This window comes from Myotis davidii, unplaced genomic scaffold (genome assembly GCF_000327345.1).
Source record: "Myotis davidii unplaced genomic scaffold, ASM32734v1 scaffold68, whole genome shotgun sequence".
Classification (NCBI taxonomy): domain Eukaryota; kingdom Metazoa; phylum Chordata; class Mammalia; order Chiroptera; family Vespertilionidae; genus Myotis; species Myotis davidii.
The window spans coordinates 2250042-2259916 of NW_006300376.1; positions in this window are offsets into that span (position 1 = coordinate 2250042).

A 9875-nucleotide genomic window follows, 5' to 3' on the forward strand; every position below is an offset into this window, starting at 1 on the left:
CGACCCCTGCTGGAAGCTGCGCCTCGGAGGACTGCGCGGAGGACAGACCGTGACACGCCGGGCTCTGAGCCCAGCGGGAAGCCAGCGCGGAGCTGGTACACGTGGCTGCAGAGAGCTTCTGTTAATGCCGTGGGCCTTGAATTCTCTGGAGTCATACCCGTTGGAGCATCTTTGAGAATTATAGGCCGTAATCTTCAGCAAAATAGATACACCTGCCAGAATTTACTGACAATATAAAGGAAGTTCAGAACATCTTTTCAGGAATAAAGCGATTAACCCTGGCAGGTGTGGATCCATTGGTTGGATGCCCTCCCCCTGTGCCAAAAGGTTGCTGGTTGACTTCCCAGTCAGATTACCTGACACTGCAATTGGAGGGTGATGGGGGTCAATGCCTGAGGGCTCCCAGTATGTGAGAGGGGGCAGGCTCGACCCCCTCATCTCCCCCCCACCCCCACACACACACCCAGGGTGCGTGCAGGAGGCAGCAGATAGATGTGAGAGTAGAACATCAGGTTTCTCTTTTCCCTCTCCCTTCCTCTCTCTCTAAAAAATAATAATAATAATAAATCCTGGCCGGTGTTGCTCAGTGATTGAATGTGGACCTATGAAACAGGAGGTCAAGGTTCAATTTCCTGTCTGGCCGTCTGGGCACACGCCTGGGTTTGCGGGCTCAGTCCCCCAGATGGGGATGCCCAGGAAGCAACCTATCGATGATTCTCTCTCATCATCGATGTTTCTCTCCCTCTCTTCCTTCCTCTCTGAGGTCAATTAAAATATTTTTTTAAAAAAATAAAAATTGGTAAAAAATATTTTAGAAACAAAAAAAATGAAGAGAGAAAAAAGAACAAAGCGATGAAAAGATCAGCTGAGCCATACCTCTCCAGCTTATTGGTCAGGCAGTAGGTGCATAAAACAAAACAAAAACCCAACTGAAAAAAATACTGCTCAGCAGTGGAAACAGCCCTTTTGCGATGTAAAAAGATGAACCAGAAGTTAAAGGAAGAACTTCTAAGGACAACCTGTTGCATGAAGTTTCGTACATGTTCACATTAATGCGCAAGAAGATACATGCTCTGTTAAATTAGAAAGTATTTTTTTTCTCGTTTTCAGAGTGATCTCCCTTCCTTTCCCATCCTACACACTTTCATTCCACCGCGTCTTCACTGCTTCCCACAGTGACTACTTGATTGCATTTGTGCAATCAGAAAAAGCAGAAATTCCTTCAATTGCTGAAATGATACAACTGTTATTGGGGGAAAAATGTCTCGCCTTCCCCCATTGCTAGTGGAAGTGGGGTTCTTGGGGTACCGCTAGAATAAGCATTTCCAGAGGTCCCCGAGATATAGTACAAAGCTTTATTTCCCTGGAATTACACCATGGTTTCCAAAGTCCGATTTCCCTAGTCCAGTCATAGAAGAAGTGTTGCTGAGGTTTAGTAGAGCTAGAAGCAAAGCCAGTGTCCAGAGTTTCCTTTCCTTGTGGGAGCTGGGTCCCGTCCAGCATCGGGCTAGATACTGTCCATTCGTCCATTGTGTGTGGGGTTCACATGGCCATGCCATGTGGGCAAATGCAGGAACACAGGAGCAAAAGAGCCCCATAATCTCAGAGTCACTCAAGTCCTAAAAGAGCCAAGAGCACACAAGAGAGCAGGAGAGCAAACTTCTTTGATTAGGGGCTCTGTATCCCTAGTGTCTGCACTCTTGCAGTGGCCACGCCCATTCTGGCGAACCATCTCTGTCCTCAGGTGTGATTGACAGCAAGCACCTTTACTGGGCATGTGTCTATCTTCCCTTTGTTGGACCCCTAGGGGGTGTAAAGTAGCTTCCTAGTGAAGCTGCCAAAATGACATGCCTATAATATCTGGCCTTTCCTTTGCTCCTTTCCTATTATTAAAAACTAGCTAAAAAAAGAAAAAGAAAAGAGCTAGCTAAGTACAACTGTATCACAACCTCACATCAGTTCAGTTTACGCTGTTGACATTTTATACAGGTGACACATAGTTGCATTTACCAGTTTAAGACATTTGTAAAAAATTACAGATGTATTGCTTAATCTTCCAGTAACAGGAGTTAATCATTTATTATTATAAACAGACAAAATTGCCATAGGATCATGAATGATTATGGAAGAAAAGAATACGGTGATATTGGATTACATAAAATCAACTTGGTCATTGGCCTTTAAAAAATAAATATTTCACCCCAATGGATTTGGCTCAGTGGATAGAGCGTCAGCCTGTGGACTGAAGGGTCCCAGGTTCGATTCTGGTCAAGGGCATGTACCTTGGTTGCAGACACATCCCCAGTAGGGAGTGTGCAGGAGGCAGCAGCTGATCAATGTTTCTTCTCATTAATGTTTCTAACTCTCTATCTCCCTTCCTCTCTGTAAAAAAATCAATAAAATATATTTTAAAAAATAAATATTTCATTAGATGAATCAAGTTAAACTTTTAACTTAAAAATGCTAATTAATATTTTAAAACTGCTTTGAGGTTACAAGTATTGTGTTTGTCTACTGAGCATAACTGAATTAGGAGGCTTTGGAATGAAATAAATAGAAAGATTTATTCAAGAGTCTTAGGGTTTGCAAACCAGAATTACAACTAGGCAATACCCAGTGTTCTGAAGAAGAAATAAAAGCAGAGAGGGTTCTTATAGGAAAAAGTATATCCTTAAGAAGAATCAGTCCTGCATTCTTAGCCCCTGCATTGGTCTGAGATAGTATTTCTCTAGATCAAGCATGTCAAACTCAAGGCCTGTAGGCTGCATGCCTCGTTTATTTAGCCTGTGTTAGCCTTTGAGTTTGACATGCTTGCTCTAGATAACCGGTGGTCTGGATATTGGATGTCAGGTGGCCTGGATACATGAACATTCTTTCCTTAGTCCTTCAGGAGTTATCAGATGGTGATCTGGAGGCTTGATGTATATTCAGGCATTGATGCAGAACTAGAAAGTTCAAAAGTTTAAATTCCCAAGCTAGTTAGAACAAGAATAAAATTGTTTCCTCATACCTTAACCTAATAGATGTTAGTAATTTAACAGCTCGATTACAGTGACTCCATTTTATTTCTTATTTATGATTTCTAACTTTTTTCACAAAAACCCCACATTTCTTTTCCTCATTTGAAGCAGCCCCTGCTATATTGCATTATGGGGATTGTAGTTTTTAGAGGCTTAGAATGCAAAGTAGACTAAGCTCTCATTTGCCTCATCAGGGCAGCACTAATGCACACCACAAACACAGAATTGAGTTCGAAATTGAACCTACAATTGTGGGCTCTAGCTTTTTATTTAGCTTAAGTACTTAATCTTACATAAGAGAGGAGCAAATCAGATAGCGCTTTGGTTGGGGTCTGCAGGTGAGTTTAAAGTTATTTTTTAATGCAGGAGGAACAAGTTCATTTTCTTTTTTATTCTCACCCAAGGATGTGTTTATTACTGTTTTAGAGAGAGGCAAGGAGAGAGAGAAAACAAAAACAAAAACACATCCATGTGAGAGAGAAACATAGATTGGTTGCCTCTGTAATGAGCCCCAACTGAATGGAACCCACAACCTTTACATGCATGGGACAACACTCCAACCAACTGAGCCTCACTTTCAATTCTCTGAACATTGTATGGGTTGGATTTTATTTCCATATATTTTCTCTTATAATTTATATACTATGTATTTGTTTATTTGTTTGTTTAAGTGGAGAAAAATTACCTGGAGAAGAAAGTTCCCTTCTGCCGGAAGCTGGTCCATCCTTGCTGCTTGACACAGTCGCTGCAGGGAAGAAACATCTGCACAGCATATGTTTCAAGGGACCTGGCGTATATGGTGTACTGTTCTTAATATGTTTGCTCCCCTCCTTGGCGCTATGTGTTTTAACCAAGGTCTCCTCTAGGAGAAAGGTTGTTTCCCCAGGTAGGGATTTTTCCCTGAAGTTAGGGAAGGAATAAAAGCCCTTAACTAAATGCCAGGCGGGTAGTTAATCACTTTAACTATAAACAATCACGCTTAAGCTACATAATCTTTACTCCCTGGAATGGAGATAAGAACCGCCCCTAACCGTTGGAATAGAAATTGACAGGATTAAAATCAACTGGTATAAATACAGATGTAACAAGATAATAAAAGACAGAACTTGGCTGGTAATCCTGGCTGGAGATTCTGGCTGGAGATCCTGGCTAGGCTGCTGATCAACTGAACGCTGTTTCCGTGTTATTCCTTCTTCGCCGACTCTGTCCACACCTTTGGGGACCCCTGGACCTGTGGGGGTTGGACCCCAACACCCTTCCACTTATCCCAAATCTCAAGATTAGCTAATCACTAAAGGTATTTTAAGAGCAAGCCAAAGCTCTATTTCCTTGGCCAGTTGGTGTGGATGAGTGGTTGAGCATCGACCTATGAACCAGGAGGTCACAGTTTGATTCCCAGTCAGGGTACATGCCCAGGTTGCAGGCTCGATCCCCAGTGTGTGTGTGTGTGTGTATGTGTGTAGGGGGGAGGGAAGGTGCAGGAGGCAGGAACTTGAAACATGTATCAAGTTCTTAGTTATTGTAGATACATATTTTTTCATTTTTTAAAAAATTTATGTAGAAATAATATAGTGATACCTTTTTCACTCCACTTTATTTTTGAGATTTCATTCCATGTTTATGCATACATTTTGGCTCCTTTACAGAATTCATATATACATTTTTCCTTGTTTCCTTTCCTGGAGAACAATTAGGTCCTTTCAAACACTGCAGCAATGGGCATGGAGATATCACTGTGAAAGTTTGGGTGTTTGCTTAGAAGAGGAATCCCTGGGTCCTAGAGCAAGTATGTTTGCCCTCAATCTTACTAAAAATGGCCTAATTATACAAATTTACACTTGCCCAAGCTCATGACAGTCATAAATGTCTCCATTCTTATTTTCTTTTTTTATAGATGATTGTTTTCGTTTTATTGAATTTTTTATTTTCTAAGGCTTTTAAAAATATATTTTATTGATTTTTTTACAGAGAGGAAGGGAGAAGGATAGAGAGTCAGAAACATCGATGAGAGAGAAACATCGATCAGCTGCCTCCTGCACACCCCCCACTGGGGATGTGCCTGCAACTGAGGTACATGCCCTTGACCGGAATCGAACCTGAGACCCTTCAGTCCCCAGGCTGACGCTCTATCCAGTGAGCCAAACCGGTCTGGGCTCTAAGGCTTTTAATTTGATTCTCTTCCCCTCCCTTGTTAAGGGCTGCCATAAATTACATTTCTTTTTTTAAAATATATTTTTTATTGATTAAGATATTACATATGTGTCCTTATCCCCATATTATCCCCTACCCTCCCTTCTTCTTAATAGTTCATGTTATCCGATTTCTAAATATTGCCAATCTCATAGATGAAAAATGGTAATTTGTTTTAGTTTGTCAGTGTTTTCTGATGGGTAGTAAAATTCATATTCAAATTTTCTCTTCTTTTATTTGCCAATTTATATCGTTTTGCCCACTTTTCCGTGTAGTTGTCTTTTCCATCCACTTGCCCCTCCCCCTGAAGTTATGGGCATGCACAAATCTAGGCACTCATCGCCTACCCTTCTGCAGCATCATTCATATTAACTGCAGTGGGAATGGCACTGGTGAAATTGTGCAATGTAGTGACCCTGCAAATTAAACTGACAAAAGCCAAGTTAACAGGAGAAAAACCCAGATGTCAATTATGTATGCAGCATGCATATATGTGGGAACTCAGTGATGAGTAACTCAAAGGGGTGGTTAGAGTTTGGGGCTTGCACACCATTTTAACAAAGGGCAATAAATAGTGGAGAAATGACAAGACAAAGAAAATGGGATTTGGGCTTCTAGGGGTGGAAAGTTGTGGGAAGATAAATATATGGGAGAAGTCCCTGGAAGATAAGGGTCATTATAATAAGGTTTGTTATGCTGACCCAATCTCCTGCAGTCTCTGGGATGATGAGTATCTTTGATGATTCTTCTCCTGGCATTTTCACATTAAAAAAAAAAAAGTGACAGTGACTTTTATTGAGGGTGGGAGAGCAAAGGGAAGACAACATTTGAAAACATCACAATTAAAAAAAACAAACAAGAAAATCTAGTATTTTTTTAAATGGGGCGGTGGGCGGGAAGACTTTCAATGCCCATGGGTCAACCCGGAGCATTGCTGGCGCAAATTTTTACAATTTTCTTTTTCATCTTAACGCTCTTCTGATAAGAATTTTCTTGTGTGTCACACCCTTTTCCTCTGAGTCTTTAGTATTTTCTTGTTAATTCTTTCAGATTGCCTCTTATTTTAAGCTTTCTGGAGAGATCGTGGCATCTCCAAGTGGAGGGTCCCAATCTCTTCCTTAATAGACATCGGAACTATCAGACTGGAGAAGTGAACTATGTATATAACCTTTCGGCAGGCGCAGGGCCCTTTGCTGAATCAAGTTGGGAACCCATAGCCCAGGGCACTGCTCCTATCTACCCCAGGTAAACACTTCACGAGTGGAAATTTAAACCCTTCCTTTAGGCAGAAAGGGGGAGGGTAGCGAATTTTTCCTGCATCTGCTGTTTCTCAGTTGCCTTCAGCTCAAAATAATTCTTATGCCCAAATAGCACACTCTGATCTCCTTCGTAGACAAATCTTTCAATCTTATCATTAATGGTTGACACATTTTGGTTTTTGTTTAAGAAATCCTTCCCAATCTCAAAGTCATGAAGATGTCCTCTTATAATTTCTTCCAACAGTCCTAGAGTTTTAGCTTTTATATTTAAGTCTTTATTCCTTTTGGAACTGTTTATTATGTATGGTGTGAGATGAAGATTAAATTTCATCTTTTTAGGGACTATTTCCCCCTCCCCACGTGGAAGTCTGTGCTTGTTACTCAATAAATTCCCACCTTTGCTATAAAAAAATAAATTTCAACTTTTTATAAAAATTACTAGTTATCTCAGCCTGCTTTTTTGAATAGGTATTCATCAGTGTCATGTCAAGTATTCATAAATGTGTGTATGTGTTGCTGAGTTCTCTGTTGTATTCCATCAGTACCTAGACCAATACTACATAATTTTAATATAACTGCTTTGTGATAAGTTTTTAAAAAATATATTTTTATTTATTTCAGAGAGGAAGGGAGAGGAAGAGATAGAAACACCAATGATGAGAGCGAATCATGATCAGCTGCCTCCTGCATGCCGCACATTGGGGATTGAGCCCGCAAACCGGGCATATGCCCTTGACCGGAATAGAACTAGGGACCCTTCAGTCCTCAGGCTGACGCTCTATCCACTGAGCCAAACCGGCTAGGGCTGTGATAAGTTTTGACATTTGATAGGGTAATTCTCTCCTGTACTCTATCATTACGTTATTTGAATCTTTCCATTTGAATTAGTTTAGGAAGAATCCACATTTTAAAATACTGAGTTTTTCAATAAAACAAACATGACATATCTCTCCTTTTGTTTAGAACTTCTTTAATGTTTTTCAGTAATTTATAATTTTAAATATAAAGATTTTATACAACTTTTATTATATTTATTTCTAGGAACTGAAACAGGTAAAATTGCTCCATTGAGAATAGCCTGTTTCAAGATGGCGGCCCCCAGGGGAGCTGCAAGCCCTGCGGCCAACACGGTGGCTGCCACGCTACACAGTCCAAAATGGCGGCTGTCCACACTGCTTTTTGACAGAAAAGGAGTTGTTTCTCCTCACAATTTGTTCTAATTTTCCATGAACACTCCCCTTGCCACTGTTCATTCTCTGCTATCCCACAATTTCTAAGATCCACACGTGCGTGTATATCATACAGGTAACTAGAAACTTTTAGAGAATTCTGTTGTTGTTACAATGACCAGGAAGAACGTGAAAGGTTCAACTTGGTGGTGGGTGGGCAGGCTACATACCCACCTCAGATGGCGATGAAAGAAAATTAAATTATTTAAGGATAAAGGGGATAGGGGATGGGGACACCCAAAGGGAAGGGCTACACAGAAGAAAGGGGGCCTTAGAGACAAGTTCTGGGTTGGGGGGAGAGGGCGGGGGGCGAGCTGCTGCCCATTGCTCCCCGGCTGTGAGTCTCATGGGGACACTTAGAGGATGTGAAAGGGCGAGGACTACGCCCTCTACCCTGCCCCAGGGTAAGGGCTATGCCCTCCATCTTACCTTGGCCATGTGCTCAGCAAGGCTTCTTCCCGGAAGCCAAGCCGCTGCTGGCTACGCCCAGGACTTCTTCAAACTGGCCAATGACAATCAAGAGAAGTCGCCATAGATATGACCACATCCTGTGTGACAAGACACCGACTCGCGCCTGGCCAATCGGCAGGGCCCACAGTCCTTTCTCCTCCCCTTGCCCCAACCCGCTATAAAGCCTCTCTCCACGCAGAGCTCTCTCTCTCTGCCACTTGCTGCTGTGCCAGTAAGGGGGGGCAGGGGAGCCAAACCTAGGTTTGAAATAAATGACTCTTTGCTTTTGCATCGGACTCGCTGGCTCCCTGGTGGGCCCTTGGGAATCTTGAAATCTGGGCACAACAGATGGGGGATGCATGTCTGTGGGAAAACGGCACGGGTGGCCCCTTGGAGGGAGAGCATGCACTGGGTCCTTTGTCCTGAGCAGGTGGAAATCTTAGGGGAGGTCTTGGGGGAGGATTTTTTCCCCCATATATATTTTTATTGATTTCAGAGAGGAAGGGAATGAAAGAGATAGAAACATCAATGATCAAACCAGCCAGGGGGGGGGAGGATCTTAATAGACTATCCGTCAGCTTCCCGGTGTGCTCTTTCAGGGTTGTGGTCTCCACTGATTGGTCGGTGCCAGGGCAGGGGAATCATTAGTTAATGTAGCTGGTCCCGAGGCAGCCAAGGTATTACTTGTCTGGTTTTGCTGCTTTTCTGAACCCGGAACTGAAATACAACTGAGGCCTAGATGTTATCTTTAGGGAGGGAAAGGTGGGGGGTGGGGTTTAAACCCTCTGACCAGAGATAGGCGATTGGAGGACAGGTTACCCTGGGGGCAAGGTTCTTGTTTTCCCAGAACCAGCTAGGGCTAGATGTTATCTTCAGGGAGGAAAAGATCAGGGGGGTCTAAACTGACCAGAAATATGAAAGATCAGGTTGAGCCAGTTTCATGTGGCTCAACCCTGCACTAGTATATTTAAAGCTTGAATGGAAACAAGTCCTATGGCATGGTCATGAAAACTCCCTCTTCTGGTAAGGGAAAAAAACTGGAGAAAAGAAAAGAGCCACCATAAGTAATTGTATCATATGCTGGTAAACCTTAAATCTCAAGGCTACTAATTTAATGTTGACCTTTTGATAAGTGTATAAGTCTAATCAGGAAATTAGCTTTTGCTTTGTGTTTAAAGGGGAAGTTCAGTGGTGTTTCAAATGCTTGGCACAGTATTAGATGGCCTTTGTTTTCTTTTAAAAACAGCTGGAGAAAAATGATTGCTAGGGGGACGGGAAGTGCAGAATGAATCAATCTCACAAAGAATCAAGTTAAACTCATTTATTCGCTGTCAGGCAGTTTTAATTGTCTTGTGAAAAACCAAGACTATCGCTGTTTGAGTGATCTCAGATGCTCCAGTGTGCGAACTTCCAGGGCCATTCATGCCATCTGTCCCCCAGCAGCTTCGTCATTGAGTGGCAGTTTTCTGACACCATGAGGTTCCAGCATCTGGTCTTTCTGTCCCTTCCCTTTGCATGTGCATTCTGGCAATAAAACACATTCTTAGGAATTGCAGATCTGACTTTTGCCATCCCCAGTGCTATTTCTATCCTTCATTTATATAATACTTAAATCTCTTTTTTAACTCTGAAAATTGGGACCCAATGCTTTGCATATTGGTCAGTGAATGGGGTCTACTCTGGTAATTTCAGAACAAGATCAAAAAAGAAGTTTCAGAGAGACAGGT